The 26,691-nt window shown below is 43.7% G+C and overlaps 2 long non-coding RNA genes across 2 annotated transcripts in view; one reads left to right on the top strand and one right to left on the bottom strand.

Annotated features, from left to right (window-relative positions):
* LOC134808658 (uncharacterized) overlaps positions 1–26,691 on the top strand; it is a 300,148-nt gene that overhangs the window by 11,552 nt on the left and 261,905 nt on the right. The gene's annotated exons all lie outside the window — the stretch shown is intronic.
* LOC107969491 (uncharacterized) lies at positions 18,811–26,316 on the bottom strand. Its single transcript, XR_001711346.2, has 4 exons — positions 26,015–26,316; positions 20,231–20,522; positions 19,225–19,290; positions 18,811–18,985 (listed from the first exon to the last, which is right to left on the bottom strand). It is a non-coding gene; the product is annotated as an uncharacterized LOC107969491 (long non-coding RNA).

Raw genomic sequence — 26,691 nt, forward strand, 5'->3', positions numbered from 1 at the left:
ATGTGTGTATATACGTATGTGTGTCCACATACATATATACACACACAAATTTATATATCATATATGTGATTTATACTTTTATATTTACCTAACAAATGATAACACAAGTTATATTAAATACATATTCTTTACATTTATATATTTATATATTAAATATATTTATGTATTAAATATATATATATAATACATTAAAAATGTATTATACATTACTTAAATGCCACAAAATTCACCATTTTGACCATTAATACATTTTCATTGTCATTAAGTGTACAATCCAGTGGCATTATGTTTACAATGTTATGTGCCCATCACCACCATCTATTTCCAAAACTTTTTCATTACCCCAAACAGAAACTTTGTACACGTTAAATAACTCCTCATTCTCCTTTTCCTCCTGCTCCTGAAAACCTTTCATCTATTTTTTGTCTCCACTAATTTGCCTATTCTAGATATGTCTTATAAATGGAGTCATACAACATTTGTTCTTTTGTGTCTGGCTTATTTCACTTAGCATAATTTAAGGCTTATTCATATTGTAGCATGCATCATCATTCCTGTTTTATGCTGAAGAATATTCCGTTGTATGTATCTATCATATTTTGCTTAACCACTCATATGTTGATGGACACTTGGGTTATGGTGAATAATGCTGCAGTGAATAGTGGTATACAAACATCTGCTCCAGTATCTGCTCTCAATTCCTTCCGGTATATACCTAGGGGTAGGATTTCTGGGTCATATGGTAATTCTATGTTTAGACTTTTGAGGACCCACCAAACTGCTTTCCATAGTGGTTACGCCATTTTATATTCCCATCAGCATTGCTTGAAGATTCCCATTTTTCCACATCTTTGTCAATACTTGTTATTTTCCACTAAAAAAAAAAAAATCCAGCTATCCTAGTAGGTATGAATTGGTATCTCAGTGTGGTTTTGATTTGTTATTAACTGGATGTTTGTGAGTACAGCACCCCACCTCCCCACCACCTCTGACCCCTCAAGCCCTAACCCTCAGTGTGGTGGCATTTGGAAATAGGGCCTCTAAGGAAATGATTAAGGCTAAGTAGGGCTGTAAGGGTGAGGCCCTGCTCCTCTAGGATTAGTGTCCTTATAAGAAGGGATACCAGAGAGCTCATTTTTTTCCTCTCTCCATGCATGCATGGAGGAAACGCCAGGTGAGGACACAGAAAAGACAGCCATCTATGAGCCAGGAAGAGGGCCCTCACCAGAGCCCAGCCCTGCTGTACCCTGATCTCAGACTTCCAGCTTCCAGAACCGTGAGAAAATATATTTCTGTTGTATGAGGCACCCAGTTTGTGATATTTTATTATGTTACCCCTAACAGATGAATACAATTTGCATTTTCCCAATGACTAACATGGAGCATCTTTTCATGAGCTTATTGGCTATTTGTATATTTCTTTGAAGGAATGTCAGCCCAAATGGCCCACTTTGAAATTAGATTGTCTTTTTGTTGAGTTGTAGGAGTTACTGTTTTTTGTTTCATAGTTTCTTGTCCTTTCATTATAGATTTGTTATAGATGTTACTTCTTTTTCTCCTCCAAATCATTGCTGATTCTACCCTCCTGGTGCATCCTGGATGCTGTTGTTGATGTCCAACAGCAATCATCTCTCCTTTCCTCCACCAGTCCTCTGTTCTTACCTATTGTCTCTCTTCCTTGAATCCATTCTCCACACCAAAACAGAATATCAAATCTATCATGTTGCTGTTCTGTCACTACTCTGCTCAAAGGCATTCAGTTGATCTCCAGTTCTTTTCAGTAAGTTTTGAATTCCTGTACATGGCTTTTAAGGGCCTCCATAATTTGCCTTCTATATACCTCTACCCTTCCAGCCTCATTTCTTGTTATTCTCCCTCTGAAAATCTAGAACATGTCTCTGAGTCTCTCTCTACAAGGCTTTGCATAGAAAGCTCTGTTTGTACTGTTTTGTAAGAAATTACCAAATTGTCTTTCTTGCTCATCTGTGGCTTTGCAATAGAAGAGGTCCCTCTATTTTTCTATGACCTCCTTCATAAAGCACCCCAGATGCCCCCATGACAGTACTTATCACATTTGGTTATCATTGCCTGCTAAATTGCCTCTCTTCCCCAGGTCAGAGCAAGAGTCTGTCCTCTTCTTCAATGTGTCCCCAGCATTTAGCACAATATTTGGTACATAGATACCCAGTGCTTATTATTATCATTAGTGGTATTATTTCCACCCCATAGAACTATTCCCTTTTTTTTTTTTTTTAACTTAATGTGTCTGGCAATGTGTAGCCTCTGTGCCTTTGTTCCTGTTATTCTTCTGATGGGATGTCCCTCTTCATTTACAATTTTCTCCCTAACATTTGATTATGACAGTTTTCAAGCACATAAAAAATGGAAAGGATACTAGTTGATTCCTATTCTTCACTATCTACATGCTACAATTAGTATTTTATTTGACTTAACACGTGTATTACATCTTTTTTTTTTTTTTTTTTTTTGAGGCAGCATCTCACTGTCACCCACACTGGAGTGCAGTGGTATGATCATGGCTGATACAGCCTCAAACTCCTCGTTTCAAGCAATCCCTCTGCCCCAGTCTCCCAAGTAGTGGAAACTAAAGGCAGGCACTACGACACCTGGCTATTCTTTTTTCTTTCGTAGAAACAGGGTCTTGCTATGTTGCCCAGGCTAGTCTAGAACTCCTGGCCTCAAGCAATCCTCCTGCCTAGGCCTCCCAAAACATTGAGATTACATGTGTAAGCCACTATACCTGGCCTATCCATTCATTAATTCATACTTGCTTGGGGAGTGTATTTCAAAGCAAGTTTCAGACTTCAGTATACTTCTAACCTAACCATTGCAGCATGCATGCCACTTATTTATGTTTTTAGATAGAATTTACATACAATAAAATGCACAAATCTTAAATGTATCATCTTATGACTGTTACCAATGCTTACAACTGGGTATTCCAAACCCCTATCAAGAGCTATAGCATTGTTACTAACCCAGAAAGTGTTCTCAGACCACTTCCTGCACTGCCTCCAGCAACTCCCAGGCCAACCATGGACAATGGTTTTTCTGATTTTTTTCCTCCATGGATTAAATTAGTTTTGTGTGTTCTGGAACGTCATTCTTTTATTAAGATCTTTTTATTTCCCTCTATATAATGTTATTGAGATTAATCCATGTTGCTGCATGCATCAATATGTTTTTTTTTTGTTATTGTTACTTGTTTTTTCCTTTGTTGTTGTTTTCCATTGTATGACTACAGCACAGTTGGCTATTCATTCTCCTCTTGGTGGACATCTGGGCTCTTTCTAGTTTTTGACTACTACGAATAAATTCTTGTACAAGTCTTTTTGTGGACATGTTTCCATTTCTCTTGGGTAGGTATCTGGGAGTGAATTTCTGGGGCATGTGATAGGATTGTTTTGTTTTGTAACTGCCAAACTGTTTTCCAAAGTGGTTGTACCATCCTCCATTCTCACCAATGACATGTGAGAGTTTTGGCTGTTCCATATCATTGTCAACATTTGGTGTTGTCAGTCTCTAATTCTAACTATTCTGGTGAGTATATAAGTAGTATCATATTGTGGCTTTAATTTGTTTCCCTGATGACCAAATGATGTTGAGAATTTCTTCACATGCTTATTAGCCATTGGTATACCTTCTTTTGTGAAGTCTCTGTTGAAATATTTTGCCTATTTTTGAAAGTCAGTTTTAATGAGGCATAATTTACATACAGTAAAAAATCATCTCTTGTAGGTATATTTTCTAAGAATTTTGCAAATATCTATAGTCATACAATTACCACAATCAAGATATAGGACATTTCTGTCACTGCAACAGTGTCCTTGCACCCTATATAGTCTATACTCACCCCTTTCCACTTGTAACCACTGATCTATTTTCTGTCCCTAAAGTTGTGCCTTTTCCAGAATGTCATACAAATGAAATCAAATGGTATGTAGGCCTTACAGTCCCATTTTAATTTGGTTGTTTGTCGTCTTATTGAGTTGTAGGAGTGGGTATATATTCTGGATGCCAGCCTTTCATCAGACATGTGTCTGATGAATATTTTATTTCAGAGTGTGATTTACCTATTCTTTTTTAATGGTATTCTTGGTAAGCAGAAATGCTAAATTTTGGTAAGTTCCAATTTGTCAGTTTTTAAATTTGATAGTTATTGCTTTCTGTGCTATGTCTAAGAAAACTGACTGTCCACCATAGAAGAGATTTTTCTATGCTTTCTTCCTGAAACTTTGTTTTAACTTTTTATATTTAGTTCAATGATCCATCTCAAATTAATTTCTGTGTATGGTGTGAGATAGGGGTCAAGGTTATTTTTTTTCCCCAGCCCCCTCAGTCAAAAACTAACCTCTCCCAGTTCTCCCATAGCATGTTATGCACTGGGGGTAGACACTCATCATTTCCATCTTCTGTTATGTACTTTTTATTTTTTGTGGACTCATTGTTTCTTCAATTGGACTGAAAGTTTCTCGGGCAAGGGTCACATATTTTATGTAAAGAAGCAGATAGAGTAGTGCTAATGAAATATGTTTTGGGGTCTGGTGGAACCAGGATTGAAAGCAGGTGCTATCACTTGCCAGCTGTGTAAACCTGAGCAAGTCTTAGAATGCACGTAGGGGCTACTGTATGCCTGGCATGAGGCTAGGAAAGAGGTCATAAAGGTGAATGCAGCTCAGGCAGGTCTTGAGGTGCCCCACTCGTGTGTAGGGGGTATGGAAAAGGTAATTATTAAACAATGATCCAAATGCTGTGACAGAAATATGAATAGGTGGTTAAGGGATCAGAGAGGGTGGGGAATGGCTTCCCGATAGAGGTGAAGCTCACCTTGAATTTCAGTGGATGAGAAGGGTTAGCCAGGCAAAGGTAGATGAGACAGGGATTCCCTGGTGGGGACAGCAGCAAGAGCCGAGGAACTGAAGTGAGTTTCCTTGATGGAAACAAACAAATTACACTTCATGGAGTTGTTGTGAGAACATTATGAGCTAACAAACGTGGCGTAAGGTTGCACTGTTTGAGACATATTAATACTAAAAAAAGTACGTATTGTTTATATGAAATTCAAATTTAACTGGGCATCTTGTATTTTTATTTGCTAGATCTGGCAAGCCTAACATGATGGCACTCAGCACAGTACCTGATACATAGTTGGCACCCAAAAAGATATATGTTAAATTTAACTTTAAGCTGTTCTCCTCTGGAATAGAAGACAAGGGATAAAACTGAGAGATAAAATCTGAAGAGGAGCAATAAAATAGAAAAGGCAGAATTTGGTGCTTGATATTATTGAAAATTTTCCTTTCAGCGGTGATGGCATTTCCTGGCAAGAATAAACTTTGTCTTTAAATAAGTCTCCCTTCATGGTTAGAAATGCTCCTGGAAAGAAACGAAGGAGTCCTTCCATGTGAGCAGTGGGTGTAGTTTCGGGGCCAGGGGACCAGAAGGAAAATATTGTGCATAGTTTTGCTCCAGGGCATGTCAGGTAAATGTTCCTTCTTTCTTCCTTGTTGTCTCAGGAGTTCTGAAAATCCAGGTATTTCTTTTGCAGAAAACACTTGGGCACTGAAGTGTCCCCCCACCCGCCACCCCCGCCCCACAAATCTGTATGGCTTGGTTTCCCACCACACTCCAAACCTGGGCCCCCTTGGAAGTCTGAATCATCTTACCCTACCTTGAGCCACCCTGAGGGCTCCGCTCCCAGGACAATGCTTCCTGACCCACTGTCGGAGGGGAGTCAGGGCGCTCCCAGCCTTAGGTGATATGGCTGCGTCTAGATGTGCTTAACAAATTGCCTGTTCACTCAAGTACATTTTATTTAATCATCTGTAATCATATAAATTATGCCTGATGGTAGTAAATGTTCATGTCAGTTCCTAATTACAGATTGATTAATTGGCTGGGGTGATCTGTATTACTACTTATATAAGAATATATGAGGTTGATGATAAATTAGGGCTGGTAATCCGAGCCCAGGAACATGGAATATTTCCAACTGCATCCCCCTTTTTGGGGGTGGGGAAGCCATTGCCCTTTTCCTATCTTGTTCCTGTCAGAGGCTTCTGGGACGGTTTCTCTTCTATGGATTGATTGATTTTGGCAACACTTGAGTCAAGAAATACTTATTATTTAGACTTGAGTCAAGAAATACTTATTATTTAGGTAATATACATAAGCGTTTTTGTAAAATTTTTGCCATGCAGTGCTCCTTTTTGGCTGTAGCGGAGATGAATAATGACAAGCTCATTAAGTTCAGTTGGGCTCATTACAGCCTGCTGGGCCCAGAAAGTTCCAGGGGTTGGATTTGGCCTAGAGAGCAGGTATCCAGAGAATGAAGACACGAGGCACTTGATCAGTGTCTACAAAACCAGTCCATATTAGGTGATTACATCTTTTTGTTTCCTTAGAAGCTAGAGTGTTAAATGGTCCAGAATGTACCTTGCACTTTTTTATAGGAACATGAGACCTTGGTGGATGTCTTTCAGGCAACTTGCCTGGGATGTCGAATAGTTAGTTCTCAGCTTTTGAGAACATCATTTACTTAGAACAAACTCTACTTCCATCATCTTTGCTTCTCTCCCACTCATACTTCGGGTTAAAGGTAAAGAGGAAGCAACATGGGCTAAGACATGTGGGAGGAGGGAGGAAGAATCTGAAAACACAGGGGTGGACCCTGGTTTCAGGGAAGGGGCCTGAGACTTGATCCTGGGTTCCTTGGCCTCTGAGAAGGGATGGGCAGAGGAAGAATGGCAGAGAAACCTGTGGGAGTTGAATCCTCTGAAGATGCAGCATCCCAGGGGCTTGTTACTAGAGAGAACCATCAGCTGACCTCTCCCCTTGACAAGCTACCATGGGAGCAATGATTTATTGCCATTGAGGGTCATGGGTGACCTTCTTTTCTTGGGGATTTTTTAATATGGTGATTGTATCATACAGCATCATGCCATAGAGCACAGCCTCTGCCTGAGTTCCAATCTTAGTTTTACCACTTAGCTCTGTGATCTTGGGCAAGTTACTTAGCTTTTCTATGCCTCAGTCTCCTCCTGTAAAGTGGGGATAATGATAGTCCTACATTATGGGGTTGTTGTCAGGATTCAGTGAGTTAACAAAGATATGGATGCTGAGAACATTGCCTGATACATTGGACACATCAAAAAATGTGGGGAGAGAGCTGTTTTCATTATAAAGTAATGTGATCTCAAAACAGCCCTGGGGATACACTAGGGTGGAATACTAAACTCCTTTGTTGGGTGAGACAACTGAGTCCCACTGTAGTGAACATCTTGCTTCTGGACAACAATTTAAGTAGTGGTAAGGTTGGGGCCAGTCGTGGTGGCTCATACCTGTAATCCCAGCACTTTGGGAGGCTGAGGCAGGCAGATCACCTGAGGACAGGAGTTTGAGACCAGCCTAGCCAACATGGTGAAACCCCATCTCTACTAAAAATATGAAAATTAGCTGGGCATGGTGGTGCCTGCCTGTAATCTCTGCTACTTGGGAGGCTGAGGCAGGAGAATTGCTTGAACCCAGGAGGTGGAGGTTACAGTGAGCCAAGATATTGCACAACTGCACTTCAGCCTGGGTTACAGAGCAAGATGCTATCTCAAAAAATAAAAAAAAAAGTAGTGGTAAGGCTGGAACTAAAACCTGTGTCCCCTGACTCTCATCCTTAGTGTGAGAGGCAATGTCCCTGCAGACAAGGCCAGTAGTATTTGTTCAGAGGATTCCTAGTGTCCACACTTGCATGGAAAAATCTTGCCTTTCTTTTAGCTTCCTTGGTCTGAGAACTCAACTCTCATCTGGCAAAAGCAGAGGCTTCTCTTGAATGAATGTATTTCTTTCCCCTTGATTTTCAATTTACACTTTCCCCAACTTGGTAAAATGATCAATCTACTTCTCCTCACTAATACCCCATGATATGATACAGGGGCCAAACTGGGCCTTCTAACTTCCTTTATGAGTTAACACTTTGAGTGTGTTAGGGTTTTCTTTGGGACTCCATTTGAGGCAGCTAATATGTGGTGTGACTGAGAATATCACACAACTTAGGACCAGGGAGCCTGACACCCAATGCCAGTTTTTATCACTAGGGAGCTTTTTGCTGCAAGTAACTGCAAGTAAATGAAAATAAACTAAATTAAACTTAACACCTAATGGGGTGTTTTTTTTTTTTTAAGCTTATGGAACAAGGTATCCAGAGTTATGGCAGTTCCAGAGGTGTGTGGTTCAGCAGCTCAATGCCATCTCAGCCTCTGCAATCTGTTTGACCTACCCACCTTACCAGGTTCCCCCATGGCCACAGATGACTGCTGTGGTACCAGACATCACATATACATTAAGTGACTCCCAGAAAAAAGATGTTTCCTCCCATTTGCTTCTTTATTGGCTGAAGTTTCTCAGCTGACATTTTCTCAGGTCCTACTGCCCAAGATTGGATCACATGTTTGCCCTAAACTAATAGTTGTTGAAGGGACTGAGACAACTGTGATTGGTCTAGACCTATTATGATTGATTCCTTGGTGGTCTGAGGAGAAGGGCCACCTTTCCTGAACATATGGCCTGGTAGGAAGTGACACCGAAACAAAATGGAAACTGTCAGTCACAAAAAGTAGATGAGTGTATATGTGCAGGGTTAGAGGAAATTTTTTTTTATTTTTTTATTTTTTTTGTGGAGTGGGTAGTCAACAGTGTCTGCTCTGGGCAAATCACACAAAGTCCCTGAACGGCAGGAACCAAGAAAATCCCGTCAGGTCCATAGGAACGAAGATTAAATTGCCCCAGAAGAAAACCACAATAAGTAAGGCATATCTCCAATATAACTTTGGTTTTTATTCAGCTCTTCTCATTTTGCTCTTTATAATACCTTGCAATGAGAGATGGCTTTCACAACTTTATTCTGCACATCACCTGGAGGTGTCAGATGGTAAATCTGTAAACAAACCACACGCTATTGTGTGATATACAGGGGAAGTATGGAGTCTCCATTCTCTACTCCTTCTTTCAAATGGGCCCAGTTGACACCATCTCCAGCTTCAGAGGAGGATCCTCATGACTCCTGGCTAATCAGAGCCTGGTATCCCCTTGGGTGTGGTAATGGGTCTGGAGATGGGCAAGTTGGCCCAATCAGATTGAAGGAAAGGACTGCTGTTGCACCAGGGGAAGATTCTTTTCCCCGCTCCTGCTGTGTGGGAACGAGGAAGCACCCAGCTCTACTGTCCCTGGAAACCATCTTGTGAACATGAAGGGACAGATATTATATCTGATAAGAGGAAGACAGAGCTGAGCAAGGGAAAGACAGTAGGGCCTCAGCAGCATCATTGAGCTGAAGCTGGGGTCTCCACCTTTGATCTTGCTGAGTAAGATGACAGTTTTCCTTATGACTTAAGTCAACTTGAATTGAGGATTTTGGCTACTTGCAGCTGAGAGCATCCTTATTGAAACAGGAATCAGTTATTTTCTTTTACAAATGAAGAAACTGAACAAGAGAAAGGAAGTGAGCTGCCTCAGGTCCTATACCCAACAAAGTGATGGATAACTGGAAGCCAAGTCTTTTGACCCTGAGGTGGCTTTTTTTTTTTTTTCTACCCAATTCCCTCCTATCATGGGGGACTTCTTATCAAGCAAAAGTTATCTTGAGGTGCTCTGGGGAGTCGGAGGGGAAGGGTGAAATGTCTCCTAGGGCACCAATAGGGTCTGGATGGGAAATCTAATTCCTTCTGGGTTGGCTGCTGGCTGCCATCTGGTCGTAGATAATTATTACCCTGCCCTTTCTTTGTCTAACTGGCTCTGCAGTAGGAACAATTGATTCCAATGAATTGTGCTGGTAAACAATATCTTCTGCTTCCTGGGGGCAACTTATAAAACAAAGGATGAGGGTTCCCCCACTAAGAGGGAGGGAGCAGGGTGGAGAAGGGGCATAGACTAAGGAGCCATGGTAACAGGCACCTCTGAGGTTGGTCATGAGGAAAAGTCAGGCTCAGGCAGACCCAGCAGCTGGAGCCATTGTGAGGTTGTTCTGAGGGCCACACCACTCCATCTATGACACTGTTAGTTTCAGAAAGGAGCTCACTGGTAGAATTCCCGTGGCATAGAAGTTGGTCTGTGATGCACACCAGCTGTAACCTGGCTGATCCCAGGGGGAGCTCTGGGGCTAAAATGGCTCATCAGAGTTGTTCCATATTAGGTGGAAATAGCCTGGCCTTTACAGTCCTACTTTCATTTGTCATTAGATATGGGCTGCCCTTGGAAGGATGTGACTTGGGGCCCCGTGGCTCTCTGCAGCCGAAGTGATCCTGGAGGGGCTGACAGCAGAGGGCTGACCTCTGACTGTGTTCCTGGCAGCTGCGTCACTAGTCATTCTTGAAAGGGGATCTGGGTTTATCATACCTTTCCCTACCAACTACTCACTGAGAATTTCTCATTTTGGATTTGCCTCCTTAGATTCAAGGTAACACTGCCTTGAATCTCATGTCATACAGTAACTACTGTACGGTAACTTAGTCTGTATTGCCCAAATGTGTATTTTCGTGGGAGTTCTGGGGACTGTGACTCCACCTCCTTGCCCAGCCATGGTGCTGTCATAGGAGTGGGGCTTCTTGAACAGGAGACTGTTGCACTATCTAGGTTTATGCCTCATGTCTGCTGTGAACCTTGGTGGCAATGCGATGCTCAGCAACTAGCAGCCCACCTTAAGTCTTAGAGGCCACCTCTTGGCTTCAGAAGGGCCTATCAGGCTGGGAAGTGGTTCTGGCCCTTTATGGATGGATGGTTAGAGTCAGTGCTGTTATCACCATCTAGCATAATACATATTTTACTGACTGGCTCTTGCTGGGGCCAGAAGTGGGACCCAACCCCAGTCTGTGATGCAAGTTAGTTGCAAAGCCTGACTTTGTCTCTTTTTCCCCATCTATAGAACACAGATAATATCTTCTTTTTGTGGTAGAAGACTATTGTGAAAGCAAATATAGTAACAAATATGAAAATAAAAAGAAGCCTACAGAATTGTGAAACAGTGCCACTATCATGTCGGTTATTATCAGAAGTGGCTGCTGAACTGCATGGAAACAATACTTCATATGCCTTGGCTGCATCCTAGAAAAGACAGATGCCAAATGCAAAGCATTTGACTTTGGCCTAGTGGTTCTCTGTGCATCAGTTTTCTCTGCAGAAGAACCAGATCGTTTTCCCTAGAAGACCCAGCTTGAATCTCACCTCTGTATTGGTTAGTGATGGATCACTTTTCTGATCTATTTGCCTTGTGTTTACTTCTGTCACACTTACCAACCTGGTCTTCTGAAAGTCTTGGTTCGGTGTGTAACACGGGTAAGAGGATCAGCTCTTGGAATTGTCTCCCTTCTTTTTCCCATCCAGAGCCTCCCAAATTCAGAGACAGACAGGGCTTTGGGCAGCAGAGGCGTTCCCAGACTGTGGCCTACAATTGAGAGGAGCCGGCATGGGTGCCTGGCAGGTGGCCAGAGATGCTGGGAGATGGGCATGGGGTCAGAGCTGCCCTGTGGCAGATATTGGGCTTAGACTCATGGGATGCACTGACAGAGACTTTAATGATAATTTTTTGCAATTCTTGCCTTTTCTCTCCCCTCCCCTACCAACTTAATAGTCAAAAAACATTTTTGGAGCACCCTAAACATGCCAGGCCCTGTGAAAGGGAGGGGAGATTAACATTGAACAAAACAGATTAAAATCCCTGGCCTCATGGGACTTACACACTGGTTTGAGGTTCTTCTGAGGGAAGAACATTCATTCCTGGGGGTGTGAGCAGCATGTGCAAAGGCGCTGAGATGGATCCTGGCCTGGCAAATTTGAGGTATAGCTGGTGGGGCCAGGGAGAGTGGCAGGTAGGAGATGATCAGAGAGACGATAGGCGCTGACAGTTGAGCACCACAAAGGATCTTGCAGGTCTTTGCAAGGACTCTGGCTTCTGCTCTGAGTGACACAGGAGTCATTGCAGGGTTCTGAGCTAAGGGTGGCATGATCTGGCATGGATTTAAAATGGTGTCTCTGGCTGGTGAGTAAATAGACTATAGGAAGCAAAGGGTGGAGCAAGGAGATCAGTAAGGTGTCTGTTGTAGTAATCCAGGCAAGAGGGAGGGTGGCTTGGATGGGGGCATATCAGTGGAGGTGATGAGAAGCAGTTGGGTTCTGGAAGCATCATGAAGCCAATATTGGAAAATTTAATGACAGATGAGGATACTGGTCCAGAGAGTGATTTGGGCCAAAAAGGAATGATCTATTTGAAGTGGTACAGCTAGTGGCAGACTAGGACGAGAATAGCCTGGAACAAAACTGACTTCTGGGCCTGAACGTTGCTTCCCTTGTGTTTGATGTGCTTGTTGGTTCATGGACGTGTGCTTGTGCTAGTGAATGCTTTGTTAATGTGTGCCTGTGTGTGTATGAGTGTGCGCATGTGTCAGCACGTGGGGTCCTTGCATGTGGGGGCAGGTGAAGCTGGGCTGGAGCAAATGAAAGCAGCAGTTAGAGGGAGCTGTGCCTCAGCTGACCACCTCCCACCTTGGAAGAGTCCATAACCATTGTATGCCTCTCCCTACATCCATCCTGCCTCCTCCTGGCCCCTTCCAGCCCAGATCCTTCCTCACCCAGCCCTGCTGATCCCAGTGCAGGCTAATCTGGCTTTCATGAGGCAGCCCTTCCCCATCTGTTCCAACAATGGTAAGGAAAGATTGAACCCTTAGGGCTTCATTCTGACTTTTTTTTTTTTTTTTTAAACATGTAATTTGCTCAGTCCAAGTCCCAGGTGACCAGCTCTGTGACTGGGTATCTCTTTGTGGCTTGGAGCTGGGATGGGGATGGGAAGGCGTGGCAGATGGGGTAGGTGGGAGAGGATGACTCACACAAGATAGTGGCAGAAACAGTGATGGGATGATGTCTTTGTGTGTCTCCAGGAGAAAGTAGATATTCAGTAATCACCTGGGAGAGATGCCCGTGACACTAGATGGGAAAAGGGATTTTCATTAGAATACCGGAAAGACCACACTGGCCATCACTGAGGCCCAGGGTTCCTCCTTGAGGTTTTCTGCGTGGACCTCTCCTGGTTCTGGCACCAGCTAGCTGTGACGTCAGGCTCAGGCAGCGCTTCTCCTGGTTAGCTATGCTAGACACATTGGCCAGGAATTTATATAGGACTTTGGTAAGTCCAGTCATATTTTAGCATGAACTTCATCCTGGGGTATTGATTACATGAAGATGCAAGTGTTAGTTCCCTGGTATCCACCAACCAGAATGGACATCACGAATGATTTGGGGCAAACATTCCCACGTTTGCCCCAAATCATTGCTTCCTGAAAGTGCTCACTAGAATTACCTGGAGAGTGCTTAAAAATTAATTTTATTTAATATAAAAATGTAAAAAGCGCTACAGTGACAAATCTTCCCATACCTCATTAGTGCATTCCCCTCCACTGTGTTACCACTGTTATGGGGTCTGTGGTACCCTCTCAGAGTGTCTCATGAAAGCAAATATTGATAGAGATTCTTCTTTCCTCTCACCCACTTTCTGTACAAAATGAAGCATTCTAGGCATATTGCTCCACATGCCACTTCTTTCACTTAATGCATTTTAGATTTCTTTTTACATTGGTACATAAAGGATTTCACTTTGGGTTTTTTTTTTTTTGTTCACAGAGATGGACGGCCTGGCCTGGTCTGGTTCCTCAGTGAAGAGGAGCCCACCACTTCCTGTGCCAGTCCACTTCTTTGTTGGACAACTGTAGGGGTTTAATTCAGTTGCATTCAATGTTGATGGAGTACCTACTGGGTCTTATGCACTCACTGAGTGGTGAGAGGGCACAACCCTTGTCCCCAGGGAATTAACAGCTTGATGAGGATGGCAGATACATGGATTAACCCTAATGCACTGGGAGCCTTGTGGCAGGGCCCCTCCCTAGCCTAGGGGGCAGTATGAGGGTGATACTCAAGAGGAGGAGGTATTCAGCTGCATATTAACAATCTGTATTCATTTTCTGTGGCTGCTTTCACTAGTTACCACCCTCTTGGTGACTTTAAACAACAGAAATTTATTCTCACAATTCTGGAGGCCAGAAGCCTGAAGTCAGTTTCGTGGGGCTGAAATCATGGTGTTGGCCGGGCCATGTTTCCTCTGGAGGCTCCAGGAAAGAGTCCATTTCTTGCCTCTTCTGGTGTCTGGTGGCTGCTGGCATTCCTTGGCTTGTGGCTCCACTCTTGGCCCCGGCCTTCACATTGCCTTCTCCTCTTTGGTTTGTGTACAGTCTCCCTCTGTGTCTTTTGTGTAAGAACACGTGATTGTACTTAGGGCCCACCTGGATCATCCAGGATCATCTCCCCTTTTTTAAGATCCTTACATCTGCAAAGACTTTTTTTTTTTCCTGTAAAAATAACATTCATAGGTCCCAGGGATTAGTTCTTGATATCTTTTGAGTGGTCATTGATCAGCCTGTAGCAGAAGAGCGGAAACAGCCTGCTGAGGAAGGAAAGGAAAGGAAAGTATTCAGGAGGGAATGCGCATGTGTAAGGCACAGGGAACCCTGCAAACTCTCTCTTCCCGGAGTCCATGGCCTCTGGCCATGTGAAGAAATGGCACAATTCTTCTAAATCTTCATTTGCCCTGGATGGGCCTGCGTCTGTCTTTGCTGATTCTTTGGAGGGTGCTCTTATGGCTGTGGGCTCTGGCTGCACTGGAGGTCTCTAGTTCCTGGCCTTTCACAGTCTGCACCTGTGTCCTCCACACATGTTGTAGAACAAAGCTGGTCCCTAGGGACATTGGGAAGTGAGGGAGGTTGGTCTTCAGTGTCTTCCTCCCTTTGTGATGCTTTTTCTCTACTCTCTTCAGATGATTTTATTTATTCCTTCACAAACATATATTCAGCTTTGTCTACATGCAGGTCCTGTTTCTGGTACTGGGGATAGGGTGTTGAATGAGACAGGTGAGATCTGTGCACTCCCAGAGACTGTAGTTTAGAGGAAGAGGCAGTGGGATAAACTAGTGAGCAAATATACAAACAAGCTCATTTCAGACAGTGGGGAATGCTGTGAAGATACCGAACAGGGCCATGAGATAGGAAGTCGGTGAGTGGAGATGGGAAGGGCAGGGAAGACTTCTTAGCAAGGTGACATTTAGGTGAGTCAGAATGACAAGAAGGAGCCTGGTACTTGAAGTCTTGGGGTAGAACATTCCAGCAGGGGTGTTAATGAGCACCAAGGCCCTATGGAGGAAGGAGCTGGAGAGTTAACAGAAGTGAGAGAGGGGGTGGCCAGAGGTGACATTGGAGACACAGAAAAGGGCCAGCTCATGTACAGCATTGAAGGGCAACTTCAGGACATTGCTTTTAATCTAAAGAAGCTGGGAAGTGATATTAGCTGGGGTTTGCCCCAGGTGCTGCCAACAGCAGGTGCACATGCCAGGGAGCCAGAGGATGCATGAGTCTCTCCTCAGGAGCCTGAAGACACATGCCTGGCAGTCACAAGGGCACTGGAAATAGTTAGATTTGGGTCTGAATAAGCTCATCAAAACAGTATAAATGGAGATGAGAAAAGACCCCCAGGCTGAGATCTGAGTTGGCCAATACTGAGATGGCAAGCAGAGGAGCAGGTACCAATGAACGGACAGAGAAGAAGAGGCCTGGGAGGTAGGAGGAAAACCAAGAGGGAAGAACGCATTTCAAGAATGCTGAGCGGTCAAGGTTCATCTGTTCTGTCTCGCTGAAAGGAGGACTGCTGGCAAATAAATTCCTTCGGCAATGTAAAGTCTCCTGGAATGAGTGTTTTTGAGAGAAATCAAACCCTTAAGCAAGAGTTCAGTATTATTAACACAGTATTGCAGGGAGGGTTTTCCCTGCCATGCCTTTGGGCCTTAGTGATGTCAATTTATAACCTTTTTGAGGTTATCCTGTTGGAGGTAGAGCCAGGAGGCTGAAGACTGTTGGCAGGGAGGAGATCAAGACACCATGTTGTAAGCACTTAAAAATTAAACTCAGCCTGTGATATGGCTGTTTAGAGAGACATTCCTTTTGTTTCAGGATGGAAGGCAACATCATTCTATAGCACCACATTGCTTCTGAGAGGACACTTGCCATTGTCTCAAGCTACCTGTTAGGTTGGGATCTAACAAACCAGACATCTGCTCCTCCAACAGAGCTGCTAACACTACCAACAGGAAATTCTGAAAATCATGTCAAATGTAATTGTAAGTGTTTCTACAGAGATCTAAGTGCAGATTTAACTCATTTAACCCCTTAGTGAATGGCAGGACTAAGTCAGGGGATGCTGGACAAGGGACTCTGAGGCCCTTACAAACCTGAGTCTGTGATCCTAGGACAAATTCTTCATTAAAATGATTGAGTGATGATGGGATAAGCATTCATAAATGCAGCTGAGGCACAAGATTTCTTATTCAGCAGAGGCAGTTTTTGCTATATCATTGAAATGGTATGAGCATGGCTGCCAGCCAATGCATGGACAGGCCTCCTTTTTGTGAGCTAATCATCTATGTAGCCTTTCCCTAAAACCCATGAGATGAGGATCAGATCCTTTGGTGTGGCATGCAAGCCCCACCTCAGTCTGGCCCCAACCTGCCTCTGTTGTGTGCTGTTGCTGCAGTCTCTTCCCACCCCCATCCTCATATTCACTGCTGGACACGTCTCCCCTCATGCTCTCTGCCTGCCCATCATCCAGCCCCTGGCACAGGACATCCCTGACTGCCTGCCTGCTGACCGCCTGCCTCCACTTCAATGGGACTTCCAGTTCCTAGCCTCTTCTCCAGCCTCTGCTTTGTTCACTCTTCCATACCCAGCTGGCATAAGATGACTCGTTTTGCAAAAAGCTGCTATTGTCCAGCACATCTTCCTGCAGCCTGAACATACTGTGCTTCTCCCTCCAGTTCCTTAGCCTCTCATGTGAACAGCTCCTCTCTCTGCTCTTCCAACAAGACTCCCAAGTTTTTCCCCTTCCAGGAAGAGGATCCTTACTACATCAGCCCTTGGTAAGTTCGTCTTTGCACTTACTCTCTATAACTTCCACATGGCCTGTATCCCATGCTGTCTAGTGATAACTTCTGTATTTCATTGACCACTGCTATTGCATGATACCTGCTAGGGACCCCTTCAATTCATATGTTGAAGCCCTAGCTCCAAAGTGACTATGTTTGGAGACAGGAATTTAGCAGGTAATTCAGGTTAAATGAGTTCTTAAGGATGGGGTTTTAACCTGATAGGATTGGTGGCCTTATAAGAGGAAGATCTCTCCATCTCTCTTTCTCCCTCTCTCTCTCTTCCTCTCTCTCTCTTCCTCTCTTTCTCTCTCTCTTCCTCTCTTTCTCTCTCTCTTCCTCTCTGTCTCTCTTCCTCTCTCTCTCTCCCCCCCCCTCTTCCTCTCTCTCTCTTTTCCTCTCCCTCTCTCTCTTCCTCTCCCTCTCTTTTCCTCTCTCTCTCTCTTCCTTTCTCTTTCTTCCTCTCCCTCTCCCCTCCACTCCACCCCTGAGGAAAGGCCATGTGAGTACACAGTGAGAAGGTGACCATCTGCAAGCCAGAAAGAGGGCCCTTACCAGAACCCAGCAGTGTCAGCACCCTGATCTCAGACTTCCAACTACCACTGAAAAAGACAGAAAGGAGAGAATATGGTGGAATGTGGCTCTCCCTAGACAATTGTCAGAAAGCTCAGTTGGTTCTCAGTTTTGGGGGATTAGGAGCAATTCTGCTGGAGGCAGAGGGTTGAACCAGATGACCTCTCAGATTCCTTCTCTCTGATGATGCTGGGAAGACATTTCTCATGGTCTTGAACCATGAGATAAATTGCTGCTGTTTAAGCCACCCAGTCTATGGTATTGTGTTATGGCAGCTGGAGCTAAGACAATATCTATTGTCACTTCTATGTCTTATCTGCCCAATAAAGTCTGTGCTCCCAGACCAAATTTGTGGGTTTTTAGAAATTTTAACTTATGCTTAACGTGCATCAGAAAGATACTCATATTCTAAGTATATAGCTTGCTGAATGTTTACAAACTGAACACACCTATGTGACCAGTGCCCAGACCAAGGAATGCACATCACCAGTGCCTTGATGCCCCTGCCATGCCACCTTCTAGCCTCCTCCAGCCACAAAGGCAACTACCACTCTGACTCCCAAGTATAGATGAGTTTTGCCTAGTTTTGCACTTTATGTAAATGGAGTCATAAAGTATGAACTTGTTTGTGTCTGGCTTTCCATTTATGAAATTCATCCATACTCTTGTGTGTGGCTGTAGGTTATTCATTCTCATTGCTGTACAATAATCCACTGTGGAAATATACCACAATCTAGTTATTTACTCTACTGCCGATGGGCATTTGGGTAGTTTACAGTTTTAGCCATTACAAATAGTGTTGCTATGAATATTCTAGCATGGGTCTTTTGGTAAACCTTTGCATGTGCTTCTATAGGGCCTATGCCTAACAGTGGGATTGCCAGGTAACAGGGCATGCATATGCTCAGCTAGGATTGCCAGGTGTAACAGGGCGTGCATATGCTCAGCTTTAGTGGATACTGCCAAACACTTTTCCAAAGTAATCAAACTGCCTTTACTAGCCATGTGTGAGAAGAGCTATTTCTTATTCTCTTTTAAGCCTCTGGCATAGGGAGGAATGAATATAAGTTATTCAGAAATGTCTGCTGAATGAGTAGAACGAGGACTTTCTTGGTATTCATGTATCAGTGGACCCAAGGATCCATGTGTGAATGAAATAGGTGGGGTTAATCTGACCTTAGTGTCCTTGGTAATCTGAATGTTCAGAAACTCTCCGTAGATGTTGAAAAAAAAAAAGTTTTTTATTTTGAGTCCTGGTTGTGGAGGTTTGGCCCAATCACTACCTTCCTGGTTTCCCCATTACTTCATTAAATATCTGCAGTGGAAATTCATTTGGAGGAGGCCCTTGGCATTGTCAGGATGCAGAGCCTGGCTCTTTCCTCTCGTCAGATATTTCTGCACAAGAAGCCAGAAAGTCGGAAGTTAGAGGCAAATAAGAGTCAATCATGCAGCTTTGGAAGCTGTGGTCAGAGGAAGATGGATTAAGGAGAGCTGTAAAGGACTTCTACCCCATCAGAGGGCCACTTTGGGAGAAGGGGAGGAATGGCAGACAGGAGGAGGCCCCGTGGTCTCCACCAACTCTCACCACTTGCACATGCTACATCTTTTACATCTTTGACATCTTTGATTCGCACCTCAGCAAAGACCCTGGAATTCAGAAGCCCTGGAATTCAGAGAAGTGATGAGGCCATTGGGAACTCCTAGTGATTTAAAAAGAAATCAGTTCCATCAAAGAATATTGAAGTTCTTGCAAGGAGCCCCAGGGAATTTCTGATTCCACCATTCCTCATAGAAGGAAGCTCCCAGCACCTACCCACTCCACTTCTCTGGATACTCACCAGGTTCAATGCTCCTTTTAAAATGTGGAGGCCAGAAGAAGGGGCTGCAAGTGCTGCTGGGGCTAACACTTTCCCAGATAGGGATGTTAAAATTTTGTTAACACCACATTAAGATTTTAATTTGCTCTCTTTTTTAGTAATTATATTACATTGTTAATTCATATTAAGTTTGTGGTGAGTTAGGCCGGGCGCGGTGGCTCATGCCTGTAATCCCAGCACTTTGGGAGGCCGAGGCGGGCGGATCACCTGAGATAGGGAGCTCGAGACCAGCCTGACCAACATGGAGAAACCCCGTCTCTACTAAAAATACAAAATTAGCCTGGCGTGATGGCACATGCCTATAATCCCAGCTACTAGGGAGGCTGAGGCAGGAGAATCGCTGGAACCTGGAAGGCACAGGTTGCAGTGAGCTGAGATCGTGCCATTGCACTCCAGCCTGGGCAACAAGAGTGAAACTCCATCTCAAAAAAAAAAAAAAAAGTTTGTGGTGAGTTGACAAATTCGCCCACCCCCACGTTTTCAGTGAAAACCACTGTCCTTCCTTGTTAGCACCTGTGTAACGGTCACTGTTTTGTTTAAGTTAATTGCAATACTTTTTGTTTATCTTTAATTTCATCTTGCAGATTTTGACCTGGGGCCTTAGTCTGACCTTCAAGTTAAGGTAGCAAGCCCTGTTACTTTCTCCTCTTAACTTCTCAAATCCTCCTATTTCTTGGCAATGCTGTCTTTGCCTGCTCCCTCACCTGGAAGACTCTTCTCCTCTCTACAGCCCCACCCCAGCCTTAGCCTAGGTAATTCCTACCTTTGCTTGCTCTGGAAGAACTTCCCCTTCTATATCCCTGCAGCCAAGGACTGTGATCCTTGGGAAGGCAGGTGAGCTGAAATCCAGGACATGTCATCATAGACTCTTGGTGGACCCCCAGCAGGTAAGGAGCACTTCCTGGGCATCAGCATAGCTGGGGAGACAAGGTGGGCCCCCAGCTCTCCTTCGCATCCCCAGATGCACCAGTAGGACAGGAAGAAAGGAGTTTGGCACTTGAGGTGCATGCCTAAAGGTCTCATGCTGAGCCTATGCTTCCTCTGGTGAGACAGTCCTATGGAGAATAAAATGCTGGCTGTCATATTGAAGGGGCTTTGAAGAAAAGCACTAACTATGAATATGGAGAAAGCCCTCATACTGCTTACGATCCAGCTGAAGAGATCATCAAAGTAGGGTTTCTCTTGGGAAGTAGTGGGAGTACATAATTGGAAAATATCCTTCCCTCCTTCTCTCCTTCCCTTCCTCCCTTCCTTCCCCCTTCCTTCCCCCTTCCTTTCCTTCCATATTTATTGAAAACTCAGTAAGAGTCTTGTACTTTGCTAAACCCTAGGAACATGGCAGTGAATGAGACAGTCATGACACAAGCCCTTGTGGGCTGACAGTGTAAAGTGAGATTCAGAAACTAAACAAGTTGCTTGATGAGTTATGTAAAGACAGTTGTGATAAGGAACTGAAAGAGATGTACAGGGTGCAATAAGAGCATAGAGCTGGGAGCCTTGACCTAGTCTGGAAATGCTAGAGAAATCTTCTTGGAGAAAGGGATATTGAAGCTGAGTTCTGAAGGACAAGCAGCTCCTGTTGTGCTGTTTTACCACCTGATTTTGATAAGGTAAGCTTTTATTGAAAGAAAGACCAAAAGTAAACATTTGAGAGCCTCTTATCCAGTCTGACACATCCACTCTATAAATTCAGAGGTTGACTTGGGTAAGACAGACATCATCAGTTGATAGGCCTGTGACTGACTCTGGTTTCTGTGTAGTAGCCATTCCCTAAGTGTTACCTCCAATGATAGTAATCATACTATTAGTGATAATCTTACTATTATTAAAATGAAAGAGGCCAGGCATGGTGGCTCATGCCTGTAATCCCAACACTTTGGGAGGCTGAGGCGGGCAGATCACCTGAGGTCAGGAGTTCAAAACCAGCCTGGCCAACGTGGCGAAATCCCTTCTCTACTAAAAATACAAAAAAAAAAAAATTAGCTAGGCTTGGTGGCAGGTACCTGTAATCCCAGCTACTGAGGAGGCTGAGATAGGAGAATTGCTTGAACCTGGGAGGTGGAGGTTGCAGTGAGACGAGATTGTGCCACTGCACGTCAACCTGGGTGACAGAGCTAGACTCTGTACCAAAGAAAAAAAAGGAAAGACCATTTTGTAGAGTGGAAACTGAAGTGTAGATATTGTTTGGGACAAGGCTTGGTGGCCTCACTATGGAAGCACACAGGAGGAATAGCGAGACCGTAGATAGGGAAGGGTGAGGAGGGTGCATGGGGTCTTCGCTGCTCAGGACGTTTTGGCTGTTTGGGCTGCTAAGTGGAGGGAGGACTTTGAAACACAATCTCAATGTAATTCAATCCAAGATTCTAAGCCCTCATAAAAGAATGGAGAAAAGAATGGGGTTCAAGACTGGGCTAGAAGAGAGTTACAGGGAATGGGTGTCCCCACAGTGTCAGACTCAGAATGAAAGCCTTCCATCAACAGTGGGTGCCTCAGTTTTAGAAGGCTCTAGCCAAGACTTGATGCCTAGCAGTTCCTGCTGTGAGTGGCATGCTGGGTCAGTTCACCTCACTGGAAGGCTGAGATTCTCTGAGAACCTGATGTTCTAACATGAGTCTTTTAGGAGGTGAGAGTGTGGAATGAAAAATGAATAAATAAGAAATGGAATGAGGTATAGACTTTGAGAGTGGGGTGACTATAAATTAAAGGAGTGAGATGTTGGGGAAATGGATTCTAGGGACAAAGAAATTGACCCAGAGAAGATATATTGGTCTTGGGATTGAAAACAGAAGTGGGAGAATATGGTAGAATGTGGCTCTCCCTAGAAAATTGTCAGAAATCTCAGTTGGTTCTCAGTCTTGGGGGATTAGGAGCAATTCTGCCTAAGGCAGGGGGTTGGACCAGATGACCCCTCAGGATTCCTTCTCTCCTGATGATGCTGGGAAGACATTTCTCATTGTCTTGACAGTCCTGAAATGTCTTTTCTTAATGGGGAATTTATCTGCTGGATCCAGTTTAACTGTTGCATTTGTATTTTGTACATGCACCTGCCCTGGGGCAATGGTTACATTTTAAATAAATCAAATAAATCAATAAATATGATACGCCTCACTTTAATCATTACATAATGCAAAAAATTATGATAATACCACATTAAGTTGCAAATTAAGACACGTAAAAGTAAGAAAATGTGGAAATGAATGTTCTCCCAGCAACATTAACTCCCCTGCCTTGTGATGTGGTATAATAGTCTATATTTATATCTGCCTACCTAGCAGTCTCTCATTCAGCATGGGCCAATGTGGGAGATTATTGCCAATTTAACCTTAACTTTTGTGTCTGATGGCTTGTTGTAAATGTGCTGTCTTAATTGAAGCATTAGCCTGGCTCCTGCAAGGGAGATAGAAGGGTGCAATATTGGGTTCCCAGGCTTTGAGCGAGATTGCCTGAGCTTGGCATCTCAGTTCTGTCTCTGAGACAGAGTTCTGTCTATCTGAGTTCTGTCTATGGAAACTGCCCATTAGCTCAGTTCTTTGTACCTCCTTTTTTCTCAACTGTCTGCAGCATCCGGGTCTTAGATTCTCACCATCCTCCACACTAGCTTCAACCAGGTTACTCCCATTATTATCTTATTGTGGTTCATTTATTATATAATTTTGAGAAAAAGTGTTCTGTTGCTCAAAATAATTTTCCAAGGACAGCTCTAGTTCTAATATTTCAGATGAGAAAATCAGGGAGGCGAAGTAACTTGGCCAAGGTCACAGCTGGGTACTATCACGGAGACCCTCCACCTCAGGCTATGACTCCCATGCAGGCCAGCCACTTTCCACTGCTCTTGTTCTTGCCCCCACCTAAAAGCTGCCTTCTGAACAGTGCATGGCTCCTGGTTAGCATCTGCTGCGGAAGGGCAGACTGGGCATGTGCATGCAAGACAGAAGAGGTTCCCAGAGCAGTAAGGGCTGATAGGAAAATCATAGGTGTTGGAGTTAGGTGGTTACAGATTCCAGCTCCACTGTCATGTGACCTTGGACCATTTAAAGAAATCTCAGTTTCTTCTGTAAAATGATGGAAGAGAGTCCAACCTTTTAGGATTCAGTGAAATAATGTGTATTAAATACCCATCAGAGTGCCAGGCTCTTGGCGTGCACTAAAGAAATGTAAGCTGAGTTGTTTTTTTTTAAATGCTCTGATTTAAAGTATGAGTATCTTTCCCCAATTTCCCTTGAGCCACCTGAAATTCCATCAGTAATGACACATTTAAATAGGTCAATCATTTTTCTCTCCCCATTAAATAACCTTACCACTCTTTTGACTTGCAGAGACTTTAAAAGATGTTGATATTCTAAGCTCTCAACACCTCAAATGGCTCCTCATTGCCTATGGGATCAATTAAAATGCTTTACTCTGCAGTCTGCCAACATGCCAGATAGACAGGGCAACTCCTTACTCTCCGAACATCTTTTTGGCTTTTGCATCTCTATGCCTTTTCTCCTACTTCTTCCTCCTCCTGGAACACCCTCTCTAGTCTCCCTTCTCCCTTGTACTCCCTTCTACACTGCTGTCTCTCCACTGATCAACATTAAATCTACCCTTCAGGGCTAAATTCAAATAGCAGATCTTCTCTATAAATCTGTCCAGATCTCCCCAGACTCACGTGCCGTCTTCCAGTTTCCTGTCCCAAGAGCTGTATTGCTTCACAAATGACTATTGTTTTACTTTCCCGTATTGATTGGTGTGTCCCTTCCACTAGGTCTATGAGGACAGGAATCAGATCTGAACAGACAACTGTTTGAGGATAGGAATCAGATCTTCCTCAGCTTTACCACCCTTGCAGTAATGATGAGCACAGAGACTTCCATGCTGGGCAAATACTGAATTGAATCAAAACTTAAATGTTATCAGCTCTATGCTTATTCTCACATGACGGGAGAGGCAGAAGCAGGAGAATTGCACTGGGTCCTAGGGGAAGGGTGGTGGGTAGGAGAATCCAGAGGGGCTATAAAGGCCAAATTGAATGTTGAAGTCCAAGCTATTGGGCACCACAATCTTGCCAAGGGTGGGATCTGCAGAAATGGAACTAAGAACCTCACCAAAATCAACCAGGGCCCAAGAGAAAAGGATGATGGTTGTGTTGTTTACAGCTTCATTATTTCTCTGCAATCTTTTGGAAGCTCATCAGTGTAATTATCCCAGCCTCTTACCAAGGCCTGGAGTTTTGAAGTCCCAGGGATGGCATTATTTGGGCTCAAACTGGGGGAAGTGCAATTTGTTTTTCCTGTTGTTTTACTCAAAAACTACTGAATGGGGTTCATAATCACACTTGAGCTGCACCCTAAGGAGCCTTGTGTTTTATAGGCCCCACTTCCTGGAAGGAGGGGACAGGTACAGGATTGAGACAGTGACTTCCTGCTTCCTGTAAGAACCATACAAGGGATATAAAGCTCACAGCAACACCAAGACATCAGGCTTCTGTGGGCAGAGTGTTGTGCCAGGTACTGAAGGTGACACCAAAGAAATAGAAGAGATACTCCCTGTTTGTCGGGAACTTACGCTGAACCAGGTCCTGTCTTAGCTAATTAGCCCCATAGCAAGAATTTATTGAGCACCAGTTGCATGCATGAAATTTGTGCTAGAAGAAACTAGTTGTGATGAAACTATGCAATTGGTATTCGGTCTCCAGGGCTACCCTCTTGTCCTTGTGAGCTGTCTTCTCCCTTTCACCTATTCCCAGGTGCCCAGGAGGGCTTTAGTTACATGTAATCCAGGCCAGCAGGCCATCCCTTGGCATGTGAGTGCATGTGTGAATTGCTGGGTTCCCCTTTCCACATCATTTGCAGCTTCAAACAGACCTTCTTTGGGAGTGACCACAAATATAGAACCCCAATTCTGGGTCACTCACTATGCCAGGATTTTTGTCCTCAAATTATAAAATATTTCAAAGGTGCAGAAAAGTGCAGAGGGTATAAACTCTATCTACCCAGAATTAACACGTGCTAGTATTTGGTCATATTGGTTTTAGATCTTCCTTTAAAACAAACAAACAAAAAAACAGAACCTCACATGTATACTTAAATTCTTCCTAGAACCCTCCCTGATACATTACCTCATTTAACTCTTATAATAGCCCATTTGCTTTAATTGTTTTCTCCTTTTGATAAAGAGTGAAGTTGAGCCTCAGCAAAGGTAAACAAGGCTGAATACATAGACCTTATAAGTGGGACAGTAAGCATCAAACTTAGCCCTCGCTCACCTCTGAAGTCCACATCCTTTCAACCTGCCCACTACTCTAAATTTTTTTCCTAAGAAGGAAGAAAGACTATATTCTTTGGTTAAAGGATTTTAGAAAACAGCTAGCAGACAAATAATTGTGTCTTTGCAGCAGAGAGAAGGGTTCTCTCCCTGAGAAACTGCACTGCTCCCCTCTCTCGAAGCCCCTTGCAAAACCCCAACCATTGGTAAGTTAGTTAAAATCACAGACAGCCCAAGCATATGTACATATTAGATCTTCTCTCTTTCCTTTAGGGAATTTAAAGGAGGAAATTAAAATCACCTGATGGACAGAAGTGAAAGCTGTGGGTTTCCACTGCGATTCTTGTCAGTGGATGGTCACTCATACCAGCTGCATCCACCAAGCTGATGTGAAGGAGTTGGAGTCAGCACTTGCTAATTTTGAAGCTGTGTAAATGAGTCACTGTATTAAGGGAAGATGTCTTCTGCTGCAAAGAATAGGAAATATGACTCACGGTGGCATAAAAAGCACTCCTTTAGTTATCTCCAGTCGTGTAAGGCCAAGAGGTGAAGGATTCTGAGAGGAGGTTCAGGTACACATTGTCCAGGGCTGGTTCTGAGCCCAGCACTGTCATCAAGGACATAGGCTCCTGCCTCCTTTCAGTGACATCATCCTTGGTCCTCATATTTGTTGCCTCATAGTCCCAAACTGGATGCAGCAGCTCCAGGCATTGTAGCAACAATGTTGGTTAAGGGGTACAAAATTTCAGTTAGACAGGAGGAATATGTTTTTGAGATCTATGGCATAGAATGGTGACTATAGTTAATAACACTGTGATGTATATTTGAAAATTGCTAAGAGATTTTAAATGTTCGTACCATGCAAAAACATAAGTATGTGAGGTAATAGGTATTTTAATTACTTTGATTTAATCATTCCATAATGTGTGTGTGTGTGTATATATACATACACACACACACACACACACACTACGTATA

Source organism: Pan troglodytes, chromosome 17 (genome assembly GCF_028858775.2).
Source record: "Pan troglodytes isolate AG18354 chromosome 17, NHGRI_mPanTro3-v2.0_pri, whole genome shotgun sequence".
Taxonomy (NCBI): Eukaryota; Metazoa; Chordata; class Mammalia; order Primates; family Hominidae; genus Pan; species Pan troglodytes.